The 23,801-nt window shown below is 41.0% G+C and overlaps 1 protein-coding gene across 2 annotated transcripts in view; it reads right to left on the bottom strand.

Moving 5' to 3' along the window:
* Nucleotides 1–23,801, bottom strand: part of LOC125457683 (inactive N-acetylated-alpha-linked acidic dipeptidase-like protein 2) — an 823,004-nt gene that overhangs the window by 778,188 nt on the left and 21,015 nt on the right. For both annotated transcript variants that reach the window (XM_059651091.1, XM_048542236.2), the window contains exon 2: nucleotides 4,197–4,259. The gene's annotated coding sequence lies outside the window, so the exon portion shown is untranslated. The remainder of the gene's footprint in view (nucleotides 1–4,196; nucleotides 4,260–23,801) is intronic.

Below are 23,801 nucleotides of genomic sequence, written 5' to 3'. Positions count from 1 at the left end.
CAGTCACTTTGAGCTGTGCTGTTTGACCTGTCAATATTGTAACTCTCATTAACAAGATTGTGTAAAGCAAGTGTCTAAAAGATAGTCTACTCAACAACCCCAGATAATGAAAAAAAAAAATCACATCATCTACCTTCTTATATTCCTTAAAACAAATTCTGAATATTTTCCACTAAAATCTATCTCCATCAATTGCTTCTCAATGTATGATTTGCTGGTGTTACTGTTCATTGTCTTTGCATGAGACTGATGCCAAATCTTCCTTAAATTAAAACACAATCAGGTTCTGACAAGAAATATCAACTAATTCTATACTTGAGACTCACATTGGTTTAGAAAACATTGAAATGCAGTTCATTGATACTGAAATCATCTAATGATGTTTAATTTTTGAAGTTGGTAATCACTCGTTTCTGCATTTTTTTAAAGCCACACTAAGGTACTGCACTAACTACAGAACATGGAGTAAAAGTTTTACTCCTTATGTTCAAATAAAGTACATTAAATAGACCAGTCAGTTGCCCTGGATGCAAACGCAAAAAAAAGCTCATTATCTTTATTTTGTGTCACATTTCCAAACAGTAAAATCCAAAGTTAAAGTAGTAATATGGTCCCTACCTTCCCATTCACCTCTTACTTTGCAATTGTGTTTTGTTATGTAAAGAGGAAGAATCAGGACTACTACTACTACTACAACCAGTAGTCAGGATGGACACAAAAGGACATGCAAATCAATATTGGTCTATCTTCAATCTCATTTTTTTTAGGATTTAAAGAATCCTTATGACATAGGTGATTAACTCACCTCTTTTGTCAAAGACTCACTTGTGAGATCACAGTCTGAACCTAATCAAAAATCTATTTTTAAGCAGCACAGGGCTTAAAAGCACCATCAGCAGCATATGCTAATCCATGCACACAATAGTCTCACAATGGAACAAAAGGGATGGGGGAGGGGATATGTTCACAAATATATTCTGTATAAGGAAGGAAAAATATGACTTAAAACACACTGAAGGAAGCTCAACTCTGCAATTAATTGCAGTCAGAAAATATGTAGAAAAATGTTCAGAGATAGAAAGCAGGCAAATACATATGGCAAAATAATAATAAAATGAGAATTAATCTTGAGAATCCAGAAGGGTAAAATAAAGTTTATTTTTCAATAAACAAAACAAAAAAGTTAGTTTTTCTGTATGCATTGGAAAAAAAATCAGATAACATTGTTGACAATTTCTAGAAATTCATACTTTTCAATGTTTCGGTTATGAAAGTAGATTCCTAACAGAACAAATATTGCAGCAGGTTTTTATCCAATATTGACAGGTTTTCCAAAACTATTGAGGCTTAATTCACTGTCGTGTTTCCAAACCATAACACTATATTAGCAACAAAAACAGAAGTTGCTGGAAAAACTCAGCAGGCCTGGCAGTGTCTGTAGACAGACAGAGTTTTGGGCCCAGTGACTTTTTTTCAGAACAATATTATCAATTTTCTTTTCCGTACCCTGTCAAAATGTGCAGAATGCCACCCCAACTCCATTTACAAGTTACCAATGACTCCACCATTATTGGTCGATCTCAAACAACGATGAGCGCTTAGTAGAATGGTGTAACACAACAATCATGAAGGACCTGGGGCTGGTCATTGACTTCAGGAAGCAGAGTGGAAGGCAAACCCCTGTCTGCATTAATGGTGCTGAGGTGAAGACGGTCAAGATCGTCAAGCTCCCTAGGAGTCATGATCACCAACAACCGGTCCTGGTCCACCCATGTCAATGTGATGGTCAAGAAAGCACAAAAACACCTCTACTTCCTCAGGAGGCTATGGAAATTCAGAATATCTGTAAGGACTCTTACCAATTTTTACAGATGCACCACAGAAAGCATCCCATCCAAAAGCACAACAGCATGTATGACAAGCACTTTTCCCAGGGCCACAAGAAACTAAGGAGAGTCAGGAACACAATGCAGTCAATCATAACTAAAGACCCCACCTATCCCAGTTATGCTGTCTTCCACTCTCTTCTCTTGAAGAGAAGATAAAGAAGTTTCAACACACATGGAAAAAAAAAAAAATCAAGAATAGCTCCTTCCCCAGTGTTATTAGACTTTGAATGGACTTCTGAAATGTTAATTCTCCCTCTCTACCAGGTAGACATGGGGAGAATGCACAAACTTCACACAGTCACCCGACAGTAGAATCAAACCTGCGTCCCTGGTGCTGAGAGGCACCAGTGTTAACCCTATCGCAAATGTGCCACCCCCGGTAACATGTATCATGTGGCCACTACACCCAGGTGTAAGAGTTAATTAGCTATCTTCTAGTGCCCTCAACCTCATTCTTGTAATTAAACAGACAGTTCAAGCATAATCATTTCTAAAATCCAAAGTTACCCATGCCTCACTGAGAAATCTAGAGACTAGCATTCCACCCACATTCAGCACAATTACTTTCCCCATTGTTTACAGGTATAAATATCTTGCACCTTCCTCCCAGTAAGTCAACCTGGGATCTTCTTTAATCTTTAAGAACCAACTCACCTAGGCTCAAAAACAAAGTTGCTGGAAAAACTCAGTAGGTCTGGCAGCATCTGTGAAGGAAAAGTCACCTAGGCTTGTTGGTATATAGGATTCATCATGGTTAATCCGTAATTCCTCCACTTCACTTCCAATTAACAAAATAATCCCAAATGATAACAACTTTACTACCTTCGTGATGGCTCAGTGGTTAGCACTACTGCCTCAAGACACCAGGGACCTGGATTCGACTCCAGCTTCACTTGTGTGGCACTTGCACATTCTCTCCAATGTCTGCGCGGGTTTCATCCGGGTGCTCCGGTTTCCTCCCACAATCCAAAGATGTGCAGGTTAGGTGTACTGGCCATGCAAAATTGCCCATATAGTGTCCAGGGATATGTAGGTTAGGAGGATTAGCCATGGGAAATGAAGGGTTACAGGGTAGGGGTGTGGGTGGGATGCTCTTTGGTGGGTCGATGTGGACTCAACAGGCTGAAAAGGCCTGTTTCCATACTGTAGGGATTCTAGAACTCGTTTTTGTGACATTATTTTCCTAGTGTCTTGAACATCAGTCATGCCTTCACTACAAAATAGCATATGAATGAAATCATGCTCCATTTCAAACCACACAGACAAACTTCCACCAAATTGAGGTAAGAGTTAAAGTAAAGTATTATACTCTGAGGAACAAGAACAAAGTCACTGGAAAAGCTCAGCAGGTCTGACAGCATCTGTGAAGGAATAAACAAAGTTAGCATTTCAGATCCGGTGACCCTTCCTCAGAACTGTAATTATACTGTTACATTTCTTTGTGAATGCAGGTGTAGAAATACTAATGTAGATGCATTACGGTTTGTTTTAATTACAATGTTTTGCTAACTGGTCGTTTAACACAGAAAAATGAGGCATGATTTGTGCCAATTTTCAATATCCTTTTAAACTTTAGGACACTGATGTGAATTTTTTTTAAAAAATTGAATAAGCGGTTTAACTTCACACAGAATTACATGGCACTCATGTTTTGCAATATACAATTAAACTGTGTGTGCAAGTCAGACATGACAAACATACTGCTGCATGTCAATATTAATCCACCCATCTACACAATATTTCCAAAGATTCAAATACTTCTAAAATGTAATACATTGAATAAGAATCATGATTACCTGTACTGACAGCCCAGGGCAGTCTACTCTGAAGTAACTGCTGGTGTTATAAATAAAACACATTCCATTGTGGAAATTGGAGAGATCAACTTTTATTATTATTTCTGACAGCTAACAATTGTCCCAGTTAGAAACTGCATGTGTGTAACGCTCAGGTGAAGGCTTTCTCTTAGCTTTGATCATTCCATGGGTCCCTATCATCTCTGATCCCAGATCAAGGCTCATATGCGGCAAATCAGCATTTGGGCAAGTTAGTGAACGAGAATCGCTTCAGTGGGAAAGAAAACATACTGGAAAAATAACTTTAAAAAGTACAGTTAAAATTACTTTACTTAGTACAAAATTTTATTTGAAATGCAGGTCCCCATATTAAGACAAAAAACTCGACAATAATTTGTTGAGGGTTGTAGTGGCAATATACCAACTCTGCAAAACAACATGTCTGAAAATAGGCGGTGGTAACACGGACAATTACAATATTTTAATAAAAAGCAATTATTAGGAAACCTACCTCTAATAAAATGGAAGAGACTCCATCCAGTCAAAACCTATTGACCGCTGAAGACTGCAAAACCTGAAACATAAAGCAACAAGGGCAGTTTGTAGCATAGCTGGCATGCTGTAAGCTTTAAAAAAGAGTGATATTGAATGTGACATTTTTCATTTATCTGTAAATGCCTCTTTTATAGCACACTGACGAGAAACGACAGTTGCCTCTTGCAGGATAACTCAGGTGATGGCAAAATGGAGAAGCTTTGACAGCTTCTTTAATGAGACTCTGCATTAGGACTGCCATCTAATACTTTTCATCAACAAAGATCAAGATCTTTGCTTTCAATCTTATAACCTGATAATTTAGCAAAATGTTAACCCTATAAAAAGCCAAATTAACCCATTGAGTACTCATTTTATTTTCTACTACTCAAATGTTTTTATATTATTCCAAAATGCCCCAATACTCTTATTGTTCAAACCATCACTTGTTGAAACAAAAAAAAAATCAGCAAATTCTTCGACTCTCCATTCAAAGTGGAAAGAAATACAAATATACTGTCAGAATAATATGATTAATACAGAACTATTAAGTCTCAAATGGAAATATATTAGCTAAATATTGTGGACATTAAAGAGACAGTTTCTGCACAACAAAACCTACAAAAACAAACAAAATGTTTTGTTTTGTTATAACAGTAGAAGGGGATATAAAATATACTACACTAAATGAGAGACATTTCTGAAATGAAAATTTATTGCAGAATTTTTAATAAATCAATGTGTAACAAATTGCAAGGAAATTTAATTAATAAAATTGAGGGTTATTTTTGGCAAAAAGAAACTGTGGCTTCTTATTTTTAAAGACTTTTCCTGAACAGACCTAAATGTGATCTTGCAGCTAAATTGTAAATCACACCAGGCATTCCTCATTAGTTGAGGGAGATTGGGTAATTAGACTAAGTTACCTGCAGGAGGAAAAGCCAAAACCCTCTGCAATGAATGCTGGAGGAGGATTAACTGAGCCCAGCCTTGGAAACCAAGTAACAATTATACTGCAGCCTTTCTAGAAGGGTACAAGAACAATACATCCATCTATCTTCCTACCCAACCAAAAACATGAGGCAAAGGAAAACACAATTGAACAAACTTAGATTTTTTTGGTCTGTTCCTACTGCACAATTTGTAAGTTATTACATCAATTCAAAACATTTATTTATAGCATAGACACTCCCAAACTTTGCTCATGCATACTTTCAACAGGAGTGAAAGAGAGGGAGAAAATAAAGAAATATGAAATATACAGTTAGCACCCATTGATGCTGCCACTCGCTGTTCTGGAAATGAAATTTCTTACTTCATCTGTCTGTTATTTGATCTGACGTTATTCCACCTTGGAATGTTCAAGCATTCTTTTTAAAATAAGGCTCTCCACCCTAGATATGTTTACCAATGCAAATGTGGGAGACCTCAAACCGAAACAGAAAAAAGTTGGAAATGAGATCTGTTAACATCCAAATTAAGAAAATGCTGGTTAAAATTGAGCAGATTGTCCTAAGAAAGTATAGCTCCAAATATCAGACTGGTGAGGAAGGACTCAAGAACAACTGTCAAAAAAAATAGCAACCAGACTAATTTGATTAAATAACCAGCACAAGGAGGTATTTAGTGCATTTACTAACTGGTGAATACATTATTTTTGACAGATGAAAACACACAATAGTTCTATATGCCAGCTTTGCTAAATACCCTTTCAAACTTTTCCCATTCACCTTCACCTGGGTGACGTCTCTCCAGCAGTCTCACCAGATTCCCACCAACTGTGATAGCTTCTTCCAACGACGAGCAGTTCATCCACAATCATTTCCATTCTGGGAAGATTATGGACTATGGACTATCTCATGTTATGCCAACAACCCTGCTGGAGCAAAGAATACACCAAATGGCACGTGTAACCACCTGTATTTCCCAAATAGAATCTAGAATGTAGTCAGAAAACTGCACTCAATTGTACTCACGGCTATCCATCGTTTTTATCAAGGGTAGTGAAACCTTTGTCTTCGCAAGTTGTGGTACAATTTTGTCACAGGTTGGCATGACAAGCAAAATCCCTTAAAAGCTTTACTGAGATCCTTTTGATATAGACACAGTCTCTCAGCTTTCCAGATGTTTTTTGGCTGCTAAGTAAGCATGTAGGAACAGTCACTTTGTTGATTATTTTCTTCTTTTCCAGTTCCACGATCTTGTCTTTCAGGCTGGACTCAAGAGCAGCCAGAATTCTCCTCAAGATATATGGAATCGGTCTTACACTGTCATCTACTTCAAGATAATATTCACCAGAAAGATATCTAAGGCCTCTGAGAACATTTGTTGTTCCCCAAAATTTGTTCATCAGTCAACGGGCTTGAATCACATTAATTGAAAGAGGTCTCTTCTGGTCAGTATTAGCGTATCAGTCCAAGCTTTAGACTTGCTAGAATTGAAAACTGTCCATCTTCCAATTTCATTCTTTGGGTGCCCAACTTAATTTGTCCTCTTGGGCCTTATTTCATCGTGTTAACCTCAAATTCCTGTTTGACGGCTTCATTTTTGTATCACTACTTAAGCCACTTTGCACAGGTCTACAAAGCTCATGATGTTTCATGTAGCACCACTATCTACCTAACACTTCATATTCATTTGATCTTCTCCTCTGCAGTCATTCTAACACGTACAAACCATTTATAACCTCAATGTCCCGGTTATTACTAGTAACAAAAAAAATGAACTGGACCATCCATATATATTCTACGCTTTCAAGATTAGAGTTTGAGAATTCTGGGTTTCATCTCCTGACTCCCAAAAGTCAGTCTACAAGGCACAGGTCAACCATGTGATTAAATACACTCCACGAGGAGTTAGATCAGCACAATTTTATGCAGAGGGGGCGAATATGCTGGTTCTGAATTCTCTGGAATAAGCTGGTACAGAGGGAAAAAGGCATAGATTAGGATTTGACTAGAGTGAGCCCATAGAATCATGCAACTCAGAATCCAACCCACTGGTCCAACTCATCCACACGAACCAGATATCCTAAAATGATCTATTTCCATTTGCCACCATTTGGCCCATTTCCCTCTAAATCTTTCGTATTCAAATTCCCATTCAGATGCCTTTTAAATGTTGTAATTGTACCAGCCTCCACCACCTCCTCTGGCAGCTCATTCCACATACACTCTATCCTCTGCGTGAAAATGTTACCCCTCCAGTCTCTTAAATCTTTCCCCTCTCGCCTTTAACCGATGCCCTCCAGTTTTGGGCTCCTCTACCCTGGAGGGAGGGTGGAATAAAAACTTAGCTGTTCAACCTACCTATAACCCTCATGATTTGATAAACCTCTACAAGGTCATCCCTCAACCTCCAACGCTCCAGGGAAAGACATCCCAAGCCTATTCAGCCTCTCTCTAAAGCTCAAACCATCCAATTGTAATAACATCCTGTAAATACTTTCTGAATCCTTTCATGTTTAACAATTTCTTTCTGCTCCAGAAATGGAAACAGGAAGGCTCAGTGAATGAGCAGGTACATGGTGATCTTGGCATCAAATGCAACACCAAGATTGCAAACAGTTTGAAATCAACATCAAACAGCTGCCCAGGATGGAAATGGTTGTCAAGGAATGAAGTTTTCAAACCAAATATAACAGATTTGGTCCTCCCATTACTTAGTCCTCATTGGACTGGTAAACTAGAAAGCAAGGCTCATGCCGTGGGAACACCAGTTCAAATCCACCCTGGCAGCTGAAGGAGTTGGAATTTGAAAAAAAAAACTAGTTTCACAAATGGCGACCATAAAACCACAAACGGGTTCATGAATGTCCTTCAGGGAAGCAAATCTACCATCATGGTCTCGTCCATGTATGATGCAAAACGACACATCAATGTGGTTGACTTTTAACTGTCACCTGAGATGGAATAGCAAACTACTTAGTTGTAACAAATCATTAGTCTAAGCTGCTACCATTGACCAGAAATGGAACAGGTCCTGCTACATAACAAATTGCTAGAAAAGCTCAGCAGGTCCAGCAGCACCTGTGGAGAGAAATCCGAGTTAACGTTTCGAGTCTAGTGACCTCTTTAGAATCAGAATGCCAAACCAACAACTATCTGAACATTCAACCTTCTTCTGTTTGTCTGTAAATGCAAACAATTAGCCTTTTTCCCCCCCAACATCACTCTCTACAAAAAAGTGTGTGTGTGCGCGCGTGCGTGCGTGCGGTTACGTGTCTTGGGGTCTTTGTAACAGCAGATATTTGTACTTTCGTATTTTAAATTGTTTGTCCGTAAGCTTTACAAGTTTGCTGAATATCAGTAACTGGGTAAAACATTTAGTTTTGTATTGTGACCTATGGAATATCAAGACTAGAGAGAGACAGCACACTCCTTCCCATTTCAACTATAACATCAGTTGGCATGGAGATAGGGGCCAAGGGTTTGCTAAGGACAGGTATGATCATGAAACAATTGAGGAGCAGGAACAGTACTGGAGAAGAGGAGACCATTAACAATATCCACTATCATGGTCTCAAAAGAGAAGTCAATAGATCAGCCAAACAAAAGGGCACAGGAGTAAGAAATAGGTGACTTGGGTGATGCTGAACATGCAAAGAGAGAAGACTAGGAGAAGCCACTAATAATTGTTGAAGGTGGAGGTGGTAAGTGAAGGTTGCTCAAGAAAACAATTTGTGCACAGTTGGCTATCTTTGCACTTGAAAATTATCTTTGACGAGTGAGCAAGGAAAGACAAGTCAACTACGCCTCCAGGTTTAAAGGCTTAATGCAGATTATTGCTACACCTAGTGCTATATCATTTGTATCACTATTTCTCTTCCATGTTCATAACAGATCAAACACATTCCTAGTTTATCCCTAAGGTTAAATAATTAAAGTACCACAATAATTTATTGTTGTTCATTCAGCTACTGAATTCAAATCAGATCTGATTCAAAAAAAATTCAGCAAATACCAATTTGCCTCTCTGCTTAGTAATTTCTGTGAAACAAGAAGAATGGCGGTGAATTTGACCCCAAGGACAAATTACATAAATTTGTCAATTTTTCTTTAAACTCAATCTAATTTTTGAGAACTGTTGTTAAGGTTGAAAGGCAGTTTTTTCTTGTTGGAAATATGTAACAGAGACTTTATCCCTGTCCAAAAAAATGCACTGTGAATATTATGCTAATTATATTCTCTATAAATTAAGTCAGTGGCTCAGCATTTTCAAAACCTGTTCCCTCCATGCTAACCCAGTCAGTCTGAAAAGTCAAATAGCACTGACATGAGAAGATTTACTGGTCGATGTTAATATTAGCACATAGGAACGTTGAACATGAATAAGTCAAAAAACTCCTTGCCAATGTCCCAGAATTAAATATCATCATGGCTGGTTGTCTAATACAACCCCACTTTCCCAGCTGATCCCCATATCCCTTGATTCCCCAAGTGTACAAAATTCGATTAATCCATCAGTCCTTGTCTTCACTGATAGAGCACCCACAAGTTTTCTAAAGTGAAGAATTTCAAAGATCCACCACCATCTGAGTGAAGAAATTTCTCATCATCTCAAACCTGAATGGCCAACACTTAGCCTGAGACTATCATCCCTAATTTGAAAACTCCAGCCTCAGAAAGCAGCATTGACCCTGTTAAACCCTCTAAGAATCTTGTGTGATTCAATCAGAGACAAAAGGTTCTCTCTTCTACTGAGAATCGTGTGTGTATAAGTCCTGCCCCGGTTTGCCTTTCCAAAATGCAGCAGCTCACAGTATTTAAGTTAAACTCTTTCTGCCATTCCTCGGCCCATTGGCCTATCTGATCAAATCCTGTTGTACTCAGAGGTAACCTTCATCACTTGTCCATTATACCTGGACTCAAGCCCGTGAGTCGTGTTAATGCAGCAAGTATATAGCAGGCGATTGGGCTTAACCGATTACAGTTATCAAAGATGGATCAGGGCACGGATCTCCCCCGAGTAAAATCAAAGCATAGATAACACTCAATGGGAATCCCCATTTATCCTGACAAACCCTGGGGTACTGTCTGATCTGCAGGGATCTGGGAAAAAAACCTCTTCTGGAGTTGACCTCACGAGTACATAGTTCTGTGTGTAATGAGAAGCGATTGTAATTAATTGACTAGATAAATTAAAGGGGAGAGAGCACATTGTCCATAATGATCTTTACAATGTAAACTTCCAATTGTGTTTTTACCGGTGATGGTTAGCAGTTTCTAAAAAACACGGGAAAGATGATTGCAGTGATTTTGGTGGTCAGAACGTTACTTAGTTGTGTTTAAGAAAAGAGAAACAAAAAGGTGACAGGGTTCAAGCCGCATCTGCTCCATAGATGTGTAAGTATATTTCCGGGCAGGTTACATTGAAAAAAAAAATTAGAAGAGGGATAGGGATACTTTTGTGGTGCAGTTGGAGTGTCCTTACCTGTAAACAGGAGACTTGGATTCAAATCCCACCTATGCCAAAAGTGGGTCAAAACACCTCTGAAAAGATTGATCAGAAATATCTAAAAAGGGGACGTGGGGCTCTTGTGGTGCAGTTGCAATGTCCATACTTCTGAGGTTGTTGACTTGCTTGTCAAGCTGGCTTGTTTTTGCTCAAAGGTTTCATTCAGACATTTTGTTTACATGTTTCTACATAAAGAATTGGACCTCATACACAAACCCACTCAGATCAAAACCAGAAATGACATTACTCACCATAAAGGACTAGACAGTATAAATTCCAAGTGGAGTAGAATACCATCGCTTCATCAGAGGCTCCACTGATGACATCACCTAGCATGGTGTCAAAATGTCTGAACGAAAACAAGCCAGCTCGGTGAGCAAGTCAACAAGCTCATCCACAACCCAAGCTACAGATCTTTGCCAAAACTTTAAAGTCCATACTGCTGGGCTAGAAGGTCCAAATTAAAATCTCACCTTCACAAGAGGTACATAATGACAATTCTGAGTGGGTTTATTAGGGGAAACAAAGAAGTCGTAGGGTTCTTCCAGCACAGTGCAAGTGTCCCTGCCTCTGGACCTTGAGGCCTGGGTTCAAGTCCCGCCTGCTTCAGAAGTGCCTTAACAAAGCTGGACAGATCAATTAAGAATATCTGAGACTAACAGTGCTTTTCTAAAACCACTGAGTAATTAATAAACTACATCTGGTTGGTTTTTTAGTTTCTGTTACACTGACTGGTTTGAATCCGAGTTGACATTGATAACAGGGAAAGGTTGCTAGAAACTGGGATTCCTGCTCAGATAGAAGATCTGAATTTGAGTTACTAATGGGACGAAAGCCTGAGGCCAAGTGCCAAGTTACAAAACACAGATTTCCCACCGATGTTATGTGAATGTGACCCTTACTCTTTATTGAAAAAAAATGAGTGTGCGCGCACTTTGGGGATGGGCAATAAATGTTAGCCAGCCAGCAACACACATGAACAAATAAACATCATCTCTACTTCGCTTTAATGAATAAAATTATCATAATGTTAACTAATGATATCTTTAAATATATTTCAGATATTCAATAATCATGCTATTATTGTTCCACAAATTTCAAAAGGTACAACTTTGAATGACTAAATTCGCAAAGCGTCACCATAATCATGCAGACTGGTTGCTGGAATGAGATGACATAATGCTTTCAAAGATGTTCAAAGCACAAGATTGAAAAATCATTGAAAGAAAACTACATGTAACATTTACCTAACTTACTATTTTATATTGCATGTGCCTACTTTAAAAAGAATAAAGTTTGGAAAGTATGAACTAAGTCAACAATGGGCAATTGACTTATTGATTTGTTAAGTCAAGGGAGTTTACAAAAGGAACCACCATCTGAAAATTAAATTAAGGACAGTTTATTAATAAGCATAAATGTGGTAGTTCAACTAAAACTGCAAGCCATGTAGAGATATTTGGTCTGGAATATATTAGACTCTGAATGAAACAACATCAAATCATAAATAAACTGGTCAAACAATCCAGATTAAAAATGCATTGCAATTTATCTATTGCGTTTCTGTTAATATTGCATTTTCATAAATCCGATCACGTATTCTGTGCATTTAGCTATGGTTTAAAATCTAAAATGTCACTAATGACCATTTTTGAGAGAAATATCCTTATATTAACAAGACTCTATGAGCCAAACATTCAAAACCAGAATAAAAGAATTCAGTATGACAAACAGAAACGCACCTTTCAAGAGATCATTACCCCCAGATTTTGTGGAGGTTTAATGATAACACTGTCAGTGTTTGCTGCCATTGCACATCTGAAACTGGCCATGGCTTCAAGATTTAGTGCAAGAAGGAATAATTGGAAATTCCGATGTTGCAGTCTATCATTCACTGCTCTGCGACAGGCTGCACTGTTGACACTCCCATTCCCACATATCCGTGTCATAGTATGCAATGATTACAAGCAAGCTGATATGAAGAGTACTTTTCTTGATTTGTTCTCACACTGTTTGGAATCCAAAAAGTTACATTTTGTCAGAGCTTTTAAATAGTGACCCAGTTATGATCTACTGCTGAACCATTAACTACAGCTCTCCAAATCTTATTTAGTAAAATAATCTTATATTTATTAAATATTGTTCAATTGCACCTTTATGGATAGTTAACACTTTTTATAAAAAAATGTTGATATAAATTTTGGATTTTATAATTCAGCCTCAAACTTTCTGTCTCACACACACACAGACACACCTAGGAGCATTTTTAATACAATTGGTTTCTTATACAGCTCCAACCTGGGAAATCCAACTTAAAAACACTACAAACAACAGCAAGAGGTGGTGAAGTTATTGCTTTGTTCAAGATCTGCAGCAAGTGCTTTTGTTTCATTGGTTCTCCAAACTATCATCCTAAATTTCCCAACCTATTAGTCGACCTGAATTCCTGGGCTGAAAGCCACACACTGCAAATATAATGCTTATCTAAAGCAATTACGACTGAGTAAAATACAAAAGGATTGACTGAATTTATTTTCTGTTGCACAGTAATGGTTCTGAGTCTTCCAAAAGTATGAGGAAGGAAGTAAAAGCATTATCACATAGAAAATAAACAAGTGGAAGCGGACAGTGTCTTTGCCATAACAATAGGATGTTAATTCTATAAACTGGCCCAATTTTGAAGCTCTGAAAGAATTCATAACATCATCCCACATTGTGCATACAAACTAAGTTAACAGTGCCTTACACCATGTTCAAAGGATCAAACAACCTGAAATGTCATTGTTGTGTTATGTAAGAGCATTAGGACTCTGAAGCAACCTTAATGGTTAAGAAAACAGCTGCACGTCACTGAGCAGAAATACCACAACGTGGGCAGATTTAGAACACACTGGAAGATTCTGCACGAGAAGGAACATCTAGAAGAGAGACACTTCTGGAAGAGACAGACAGCATGTGAAGAACATTGCTATGGCAAGCTCTGATCTTACATTTGAATTAGTAAGAGCTAATCAATGATTAATACTAAATATTGCCGTACATGATAAAATACGGTAAACCTAGGTCTAAAGACGATCTTTGACTTCACCTTTTCCTGAACCATTCTGTAAAGAACCTAAACACAGCGTGACATCAAGCCGCACAATAAAACAGTAACCGCAATTTCAAAATTAAATTCATTTCTTTTGGTAGAAATCATTCATTCAATCCCAAACACTACCTGGTGGCTTACCACATTTCTTTCTGATAACAAGAAAATGCTGAAACTAATTATACCAGTCCGAATAGACAGCACACCGATTAGACTACGCAAGGAAGAATAATAATAATCATATTCACAATTTTGTTCCCTTATATTTCACCGGTTATCTATTTTGCATGCGGATGGGAGACAATCACACTGATAAGTGACTCCATAAGCTCTGTGTTAGCAATTATCAGGTCATACAACGTGGAAGCAGATCCTTCAGTCCAACTAGTCCATGCCAACCATGTTCCCAAACTGAACATCCCTCCAAGTCTTTCCTATTCACGTGCTTACACAAATGACTTTTAAATGTCGTAACTGTACCTGTATCCACCACTTCCTCTGGTATTCTTATTGTAAATTAACCAAGAAAGATGAATACTTCCAAGTACATATGAGAAAAAGTTTAGGATTTAGAACTATATGTATTTACTTTTTACAAGCAGGGTGTATCCTTCACTCAAAACAAACTAGCAACCAACAGTACAATCATAAAATTCTCTCACTTCAACACCTTAGAGAGTCAGTTGAATAATCTCCTCAACTTTGCCACTATTTTGTCTCAAGATTTAAAAGTATGAGTTTGTAGAAATACCAAGCAAAAGGAAACAGGAAGACAAATGGTGAGAAAAGAAACAAGATCGATGACTACAAACAATAATCACAGTGGGTGGGGCATCTACTTTGTTGCAATCTTATTTTCAATGCAAGTGCACAGAAATTGGTGTGTGGATTGGTCTTTGGATAGGTGTCTTAAAGTTTGATCCTGAGAATGCCACAACCATTCATAAACCCAAGGTCATGTAAGGAGAAGAATCTTAAGTTAAAACAAATCTTGTTGAATCTAGAGTGCATGAATGAACATTAACATTTCATTTATCATCTGAAAGCTAATACTTTAGTTTAGAGAAGACTAAGAGAAAGAAAAGGAAATGAAAGAAATAGATAGAAAGTTAGAAAATAATCACATTCACACAGCACTTAGACAGCTCAAAAGAATTTTTAGTCACTAAACTATGTTTTGAAGTTTAATCACCATTGCAACATAGGAACCATGGAAGCCAATTTTTACCCTGCAAACATTTTCAAATAGCAATGCAAAAACAATCATAGCCTGCTTTTCTGTAATGGTAAAATGGAGGTATAAATATTGGCCTGGGCACTGGGTCTCATCTCTCTCCTGCACTTCTGTGACTGCAAAAGATATATTTACATTATTTCAACGAGGCAGGCAAATTGAACTTTGATTTAACATCTTACCCACAAAAGACAACACCTCTGACAGTCCAGTGTTCACTCAATGCACTGAATTGCCTGCCTGCATTAAATGGCATAAGCCCTGGAGCAGACCAGACTCCAGAATCGAGTCAGAGAAAAATAGACTTAATGCTTTGAGGTGACTATAACTCTTCAAAACATCCTCCATCCTCCTAACTGCATTCTTCACCTGGTTAACATCTGACCACCCTCAGCCTTGACCTCTGATCTGTCCAGGAGATGAGCCTTCTATATCAGTCATCTCAGCTCTCACTAACCTCTGGGCAACACCCACCTCATCTTTTTAACCCTGAGTATAAGTATTCCAAAGCTCTTATTCCTTAATCTTGAACACATAAAATGATGCTGCCCATCTCGTAAATCAAACTAAATCCATTACTCCTGATGCACACTGACACAGCAACATTCAATTTTAAACACTCTTGTGCAGGTTTAAGTCTTTCCAACTTAACTCTCCCTTCCCTTTCAGTGTCACTTTCTCTAGCCAGCAATTCTGAGGTCTCTGCACTTGGACAATGCTGACCTCTTGAGCTGCCTCATGTTAGCTTAGTACATTGGTGATGATTTGCCTTGCTGAGATCCAAGCCTCTAGAGTTCCATTACTAAGCTGGTATGCCTTTCCTCCTTTATAATGCTCTTTAAAACTTACCTCTCTGACAAGATTTTGGTTATCCTGTGCTAATCTATCCTTACACATCTTGGTGTAAAATTTTGCTTGGTACAGCGAAGCACTCAATTTAATTTACTATGTTAAAAGCTTTGCATAAAAAGGCATATTGTTGTTTTTGCTAAATTAATTTTCAATACATGCTTCTAAAGAAAAACTTCTAATGAAATTGTATCAAAAATGGTAAGTCAGAGTTATGAGCAATTTACAGGCGATGTTGTCCACTTAGTCTTCCTGTACTCATTCTTCTAGGTAGCAGAGGTCATTGCTTTAAGAATACTGTCAAAGATACCTTGGTAAGTTGCTGCAGTGCATCTTGTGTAAGGCGCACAATACTGCAACTGTGCACCGCTGATGGAGGGAGTGAATCCTTAAGGCAATGAATGGTGTGCAAACCCAGCTGGCTGTTTTATCCTGGACAGTGTTAGCATCTTGAGCATTTTTGGAGCTACAGGGTCAAGACTTAGGCTTAGCTATCTTTAGCTGCTCCATCAATGAGTTTCTCGCTTTAAGGTTAGAAGTGCCAATGTTCACTGAAGATTGCACAACATTCAACACTTTATGACTCTTCATATGTTGAAGTACATAGCGCCCTTAAGCAGCAAGACCTAGACGGCATTTGGGCTCGGGTAGACAAATGGCAAGTGACAGTCATGCAATTCACATGCCATGCAAAGATTATCTGTAACGAGAGAAAATTAAAGCATTCTAATATGACATTCAATGACTTTACAACTGTTGAGTTCCCCACGTCTGATATATTAGGAGTTAGCCTTGAACAGAAACTGAGCAGGACTAGCTATGCAGATACTGTAGCTACAAAAGCAGGTCACAGGTTGGGACTTCTGACTTTGCGAAGTCAATCTGCCATCTACAGGGCACAAGTCAGGAGTGTGATGGAATACACCCCAGTTGCCTGAATTAGTGCAGCTCCACAACACTCATGAAACTCAACACCATCTACAGCAGCGAGCTACTTGATTGACACCACTACCCAAGCGCCTGGTATATCATCACTTTCCATTCACAGAAATATGACTCAAGAATTGTTACTTGGTAAGACTGTAAAATCTATAATCTGTGCCAAATAACCAAGCAATGCATCCGAACAGTTTGTTTGTGATGTTATAAAATTACTGTTTCTCCATTACTGTCTATAATCTTATCAGAAAGTGAAATAAATGCACAGAGGCTGGTTTCCCATCTCCAAGTCACCTATTTAGTAGTACAGTGCGCCTGCTGGGACCAGGGCTGACCAATATATCCAGGAGACAAGGTTTTACTGATTGGGGTTATTAACCAGGGCCAATCAGAACCTCCGTCAACGAGGTCCACCTGGTTCCAATCACTAACCACCCCCCACCACCATCCAGTTGCAATCACTGCTCACCACTCCCCACCGGCCCAGTGATGCAGGCCTGGTATTTCACTTGTAGCTCTTCTTGCAAAGTTTTCACGCCAAGTCCAGCTCCTCCGGCTCAGATTCAGACCATGGCTCTGGTCTCTTGCACCCAGATTGTTTCGGATGAGTCTCCTCCTCTTCTTCTGGCAGCAATAGTATCCAGGCTACCTCCATTTTGGTCTGCTTGAGGGGCCTGTTCTGACGGGCCAGGTATGTTTTGCTCCTGTCCCATTTGCAAAGTTATAGCTTTCAGGTGATCCACATGTTCATTCAGGACGGTATCACCTACTAAAACTTAGTAAATCACAGGACCTAACGTTGCATTAACCTCAGCTTGTACCCAAACAGGGCCATTCCTAGTGCAGTCTTCTCCCCCACCAGCAATTCTGCTGGAGCTATCCCTATTCTTGCATGTGGAGTGGTCCTAATGATCAAACAGGAACTGGGACAGTTTGGTCTCAGCTGATTCTGTAGACTGCTTCTTTAATCCTGCCTTTAACATCAGGACCTGGTCTGTTAGACCATTGGACAATGGATGGTATGGAGCTATTCTTATGTGCCAAAAGCCATTGGATTTTATGAAATATTAGAGTGCCCTGCTGGTAAATGGCACTCCATTGTCCCTTTATCATGAACAATGTTCACAGCTTCAGAATGGCTGTAGGTTCCAAGCAGCAGATGCCTACTGCCTACAGGATCTCCCCAGTGCTGGGTATTTCAATGTGACCTTCAGGGCCCTAAAGCAATGTGAGCATCTCCTGAAGATATTGGAGCAGAAAGGACGGGAGGGTCCCGTCTCCATCCTGAATGCAATGTTATTGTTTGTGCTACCTGTGCAGAGGAGTCAGATGGTCATTCATATATGTACAACCCCCCGTGCCAGAAGCAGATATCCTGACCTTCCTCGGAAGGCATGTGCAAGTCAACAGTGGCAGCAATAGTGTGATGAACCCCCTTCTGGATCTGGACCAGCAACAGGCAGGTCAATGTAACCGGGGGCAGATGTTAATGGGAACATCCTCCATCCAACACCCAGTTTTACAATAGGTGGGAGCTAAGTTTCTCATGTGTGAGGGCAGCGGCGTCTGTCGAAACTACAGGATGTCAGGGCACATGGCAGTGGAGTGCAAGGTGACCTTGTGCTGGAACTATAAAAGGAGGATGGGCACCTGACCAAGGACTGCCAACAGGCAAAGAACTCCAAGTTGTGTGGGGAAGAGGGCCACCTGTATAAAAGGTATGCCCAAGACAAGGCAGCTGGCAGCCACATAATACGTTTAAATTGTAAGCAGTGGCAACATGAGCCAAGCGCACCACGCCCCAACCCCCACCAAAAGGGCAAAAAAGGTGCCACCCTCCAGCAGGAAAAACGAAGTAATGACCACACAGAAGGACGGAGAGGCTGCAGAGGAGAAGCAAGAAGCCAGCGCAGTAGCTGCACAGACTCAACCTCCACCGTCCCATCCAGAGTCAATGGAGGAGAAGGTGACAACACAGTCCAGGGAGTGGAAGAAAGTCAACAAAAACCTTGCCAGACCCCCCAAGGCCCACAGCAAGAGAATGGGAAGAAGCAGCCGCACAATGGCTGCAGTAGCAGCTTCCCTGACAAAGAGAACATACGGAGGGAGGGTCACCAACCGAAAAGGACAAAGTTACCCAGGAGAGGAGCAACCCACCCTATCCAAAATGGCTGATGTCAGGAGGAGCCCGGCAAAACCCTGCCCTCCACTGTCAGGGGCCGACAGTAAATGGGCTTCAGGTTTTAGCAATTTGTAAATCTAAAATGGGTTTAAAACCCACAAGTATTAACGTGCATAGCATTAAGTCTACTACATAATGTGCTTCCACATTGGCTTACCTGGCTAACGTTAAAGCAGACCTCCTGTTTCTGCAGGAGTGACGGATACTACACCTCAGCACCAACAGGAAACGTTCGAACTTGTGGGGGCCTTGGTCCGGTCAGGGGGTGGGGCTAGGGGGTATTGGTGTGGGCAATGACTGTTGCTCCTCTGGCCTGGGTACTCTGCTGTGAAGAGGCAAGTTCACCGTTTCCAAAAACGGAGGTGGTGGTTGGTTGGTTGGCACCTCCTCGTGGCAGACATTATGTACAGGAATGCTCCCCTAAAACGAGTTAACATACACGTCCCAGCAGAATACAGCAAGCGGTTCACCGTCCTGCAGCAGCTCCCACTGCTGCTGGCTATGTCCAGGCCGGTCATTCTGTCCAGAGACTTCAATACCTCATCGATCCAGATGGATGATCAAAGCGGTGTGACAGTAAACTTGACGCCACATCCAGATTCCTGAAGGAAACAGTTAAAGATGCCAAGCTACACGACATCTTCAGCAACCCTACAGATGGGCCGCAGCATGGAGACACCTGGTCGAGGCCATGCAGCTCTATCCACTCGAGGATAGATTTTCTTTTTGTGTGCCAAGTGTTCTTAGCTCAATCCACTGACAACAAGCTGGCGTTCTTCTCTGACCACTGCCTCCTGCTGGCTAACTGTCATCTACAGGATGACCTGCAAGCTGACAAGGGAACGTGGAAATTAAACATGAAACTGTTGCCCCCAGAAAACACGGAGGAGCTCAAAAAAAGGGATTAGACAGGTTGGAGGAGTCCTCAGTTTCCAGCAGACAGGTTGCAAACAGTCAAAGGGAACATCAAGAGGTTCTTTATCCTCAAAGGCATTCAGAAGGTGACAGAGGGGTGGGAAAAACTGTCAAAACTCCAGAAAAGTATGCAGATCCTGCTCCTGTTGCAGACAATTGGGGTCAATGTCATGGAGGATCTCCAGGTGGTGAAGAGCCAGCAAGCCTCGCTCTTTGCCTCAGAGGCCTTCAGGATAAATTCTCTGGTCCAGGGTCCACTCAGTGGAGCGGGATGAGATGTGCCTGCGTTTCTTCTTCCAGAAAGTGCATGAGGAGAGCTCTGCGCTCTGCAGTCTGAAGGAAGAAGATGGTTCACTAATATCATCTCAGTCTAACATCCAGAGGATCAGCAAATTCTTTTATGCCAGACTATGACGCTAAGCCCACTGACAGTGCAGCCTCGCTGTCATTCCTGTCCTCTATCATGGAGGTCTAAGACAACAGCTCATGGGAGAGGCTGGACGAGCTGACCAAGGCCCTCAATTCATCAAAAAAAAAATCAAACTCCCTTAAAGCGACTACTTACCAGCCGAGTTGTATTCTGCTCTACGGGACTTGATTGACCAGGACCCGCTGGAGGTGAACAACAGTATGCTTCTGGCAGGTACCATGTGCAAATCCATGAGCAAAGACAATATAACCCTCATCTACAAGAGGGAAGAGGGAGGACATTAGAAATTGATGACAATTTCACCGTTGAATGTGAATTACAAAATCCTGTCTAAGGTCATCAACCGGGTCAGGTTAGCTCCAGGACCAGAGCTATACCAGGCAGGTAGATCGCTGCCAGACTCTCGCTCCTCAGGGAATATGATTGCCCATGTGCAGGATGGAGGCGGGGAAAGGGGGGGGGCGGGGGGTGGTGCAGTCGGGGATGGTAGTGGTGGAACCTGCCTTATCAGCCTGGACCAGAAGGCCTTTGACAAGATATCAAATGTACATGAGATATTTTTTCTCCAAAATGGGCTTTGGGGAAGGTATCTGCAATTGGATCCAACTGCTCCACACCAACATTGTTAGTGCAGTCTCAATCAGTTGGTGGAAAATCAGAAATCTTGCCAATCAGATCCAGAGTTCAGCAAGGCTGCCGCTTCTCCCTTGCCTTGTGTTGTATACAGTCTTTTGCCGATTCCATCAGGAAGGATACAAACCTGAGAGGGGTAGCTATTCCAGGCCGCGGAGGCCTACAGGTCAAAGCCTCCCAGTGCATCGAAGACATCAGCATTTGTGCTCGGATCTACTGTCAATCAGTAGACTCATGAGCACTTGCATTTGAACTGGCTTCAGGTGCCAAGGTCAATAGGGGAAAGACCGAGACCATACTCTTCGGGACTTGGGCCAACCAATCCTTTATCCCTTCACCATCAGGACAGACTACATGAAGCTGCTGGGCATTCGGTTCAGAGGGGCTGGGTGTAAGCCAAAACTTGGGAGGAGCGTGTCACCAAAGTAAGGCAGAAACTAGGAAAATGGGAACAACAATTCCGCTCCATTGCGGGTTAAAACTGGAATCATCGCATGCGAGGTGCTCTGTGTTGTCGTACATGACATGCCTGGGCTATTCCCCGAACCTGAGCCACTGCAGTCACCCGAGTCAGCTTTAACTTCATTTAGGGGTCAAAGATAGACAGAGTCTGAAGGGACATAAGTATTAAAGAACTGGGGGGAGTGGGGGGCGAAATCATACCCAATTCTACCCTCACCCCCGATAGCCAGCTGTGTGTGGCTGCTTCAAGCTGTGCATAGATCCTCAGTACTAAGTGTCACTACTTACAGAGGCTCTACCAGTCCCTGGTATTGCAAAGAACAGGCTTGGCATTGTTGCCATGGAACACTCCAGATGGATGGACCATCCCAAACCACCTATCCTTGTGGAGAAATTCATGAAGAACATCTCCTTTGAAAGGAAGTCCATCAGACAGTGGTTAGCATGTAGTGTCCTCAAGACCCTTTGGGGGGCCAGGGGGGAATGGAGGGTGGACTTTGTCAAGTGGTTCCCTGTGCACTGTGAAAACCATTTGGCAGAATGCCTCATCACCAGAAATTTCCAACAAGCACCAGGACATTGCTTGGCTGGTGGGGAGAACGGCTCTGCCTGTGAGATCCTTCATGCATGCTCAGACTCTGCCCTTGAAGCGACTGAAGGCAACGAGACTGTCACAAACCTCCTTCTGGGCTGTGCCTACAAAAGGAGGTGTGGAGAGAAATGCAGTGGTTTTTGTCAAGGTTCGTCCCGAGCAGCTCCGTGACGTGGGACTCTACTCTCCTGGTTTGTTCCCCAAGACGCACACCGAGACCAACAGCAACTGCACCTGAAGGACCATCAACACGGTGAAACGTTCTTTAGTCTGCCCAAAACTTGCTGGTCTTCCAGTTGCAGACTGGCACATTCCAAGGTCCAGGACTATGTGCTGAGGGATGCACTAAAGTTTGGGGCAGCTGCTGCCAAAGCACACAGTGTGGAAAACCACTATGTAAAATCCTCCTGCCAAAGCATACAGCATAAAGCATTCAGTAATCAGACCCTATTGATGCCTCAGCTAACTGCCAAGAGGTTAATTGTAAATATAGAGAAAGGCAAACGCCAACGTTTATTTCATTCTCTTTCAGGACAGTACAGATGTGAACAGCTTCATTAACTGCGTACGTACATAAATGATTTCCTTCTATGAAAGTAGTATATTTCTGCCAAAAATTTTTGTTTTTTCAAATTTGTCCTTATTAGCACTCTGGGCGCTGGCCCACCAACATAGCTATTTTGACATCCAACCCAGACTACCAGACATAGCTCCATCTTGGAAACCCCTGGATGACCCTGGGAGGCTTTGGCCAGTATCTGGCAGAGACCTTTATTTGGCACAATCACCCTTACACCCCTAGTAATATGTCATCCTCTATGGTGATCTGGTCTCAGCAGATCCAAAAAGTTCAATCCAGATTGCGATGGCCCTTTGGTTTTCCCCAATACCACCAGCTGTTTTAGTCTCGCTAGGACAGGATGATTGTATCCACAGTCCAATATCGTCCCAGTGACTGGAAAGGTGTCCAGAAAGGTTAAAACCAAAACAGACTCTTCCAGGGGAGGCACAACCAGTGCAGTACCCACCTGTGGGAGGCAGCTCAAGGCATCTGCGTTAGCCAGCTGGCTTCCTGGGCAGCACTCTAACTTGTGTACACTGAGAATAAGAGCTCAACACTGAATTCTACCAGAAGCTATGGGCAGCACTGCCGTGTCTTCCTTCAGTAGCCTCAGCAGGGCTCTGTGCTCTGTTACTATGACAAATTTTAATGGATTAGCTAAATATAGCTGCTATGTCTATAATGTGAAATATGAATAAATTACTTTCTTCCCTTTACCATAATGACCTTGAAGGTAGGGATAAGGGAAAAAGTAAATTATTACCAAATCATTAACGTCTCATGTTAATGGGCGACTTAGTTGGTGATGGTGTCCTCCTATATTTTTAGGAGTTATCACTGTTCTTTACAACAGGTTTAGTTTACTCATTGTCCCTTACTCCTGCATCCTTTAGTAAAATTTTTAACTAGTGAAAAGATGAATAGCTAAACTTCCAATGTTGTTTTAAGATGATTAGTATTTTTTTTCCTGCAAGTTCCTACCTTAAAGCTATTGATAGTTCTGTAACATATTAATTGGAGAAGTTATGATTGTATTCAGAACATATAAACTTTAAAACTGATGACTTCCCAAAAATGATTACTTGTCATATTTGCTGTCCAATTTTATTTAAGTCTCTTTCATAGTGAGTCGCTTCAAATGCAAGGGACACCGCATCTGTGCTGATAAGGTGATCTAGCCTAGAATTACAGATAACAAGGTGTAGAGCTGGATGAACGCAGCAGAGGAGCAGGAAAG

This window comes from Stegostoma tigrinum, chromosome 14 (assembly GCF_030684315.1).
Source record: "Stegostoma tigrinum isolate sSteTig4 chromosome 14, sSteTig4.hap1, whole genome shotgun sequence".
In the NCBI taxonomy this organism is placed as follows: domain Eukaryota; kingdom Metazoa; phylum Chordata; class Chondrichthyes; order Orectolobiformes; family Stegostomatidae; genus Stegostoma; species Stegostoma tigrinum.
This window is presented reverse-complemented; position numbering and strand designations above follow the sequence as displayed.